This window comes from Arachis duranensis, chromosome 5 (genome assembly GCF_000817695.3).
Source record: "Arachis duranensis cultivar V14167 chromosome 5, aradu.V14167.gnm2.J7QH, whole genome shotgun sequence".
NCBI classification, from domain to species: domain Eukaryota; kingdom Viridiplantae; phylum Streptophyta; class Magnoliopsida; order Fabales; family Fabaceae; genus Arachis; species Arachis duranensis.
The window spans coordinates 97,636,358-97,636,742 of record NC_029776.3 but is presented as its reverse complement, the minus strand read 5'-3'; positions in this window follow the sequence as shown (position 1 = coordinate 97,636,742).

The following is a 385-nucleotide window of genomic DNA, read 5'->3' as shown; positions in this document are numbered from 1 at the left end:
ATATATATATATATATAGCTAGAAAAAGGTTAATTAGCTTTCCCTGCTGCTAATCAATCAGCCACACTATTACCTAATCAATAAATCTAACCGCAATCATCCAATCTCTGCTAGTCAACCAACCACATTATTCCTTAACCAATCTAACAGCAGTCATCAAAGACAAAGACAAATACGTGGCCTAAATAAAATAATATAGATGGCATGACATCTAAACAAATGACCTGGGTTATATTGCTTCCAACCTCGTATAATATAACATACGACCGTTGAATTAAAATGACAAAAATAATAAATACCTCAAATAGCATCATTTTTTATTTTTATTTAAAAATTTTAAATTTAAATCTCATTTTTATATAAAATTATAATTAAATAATTATAT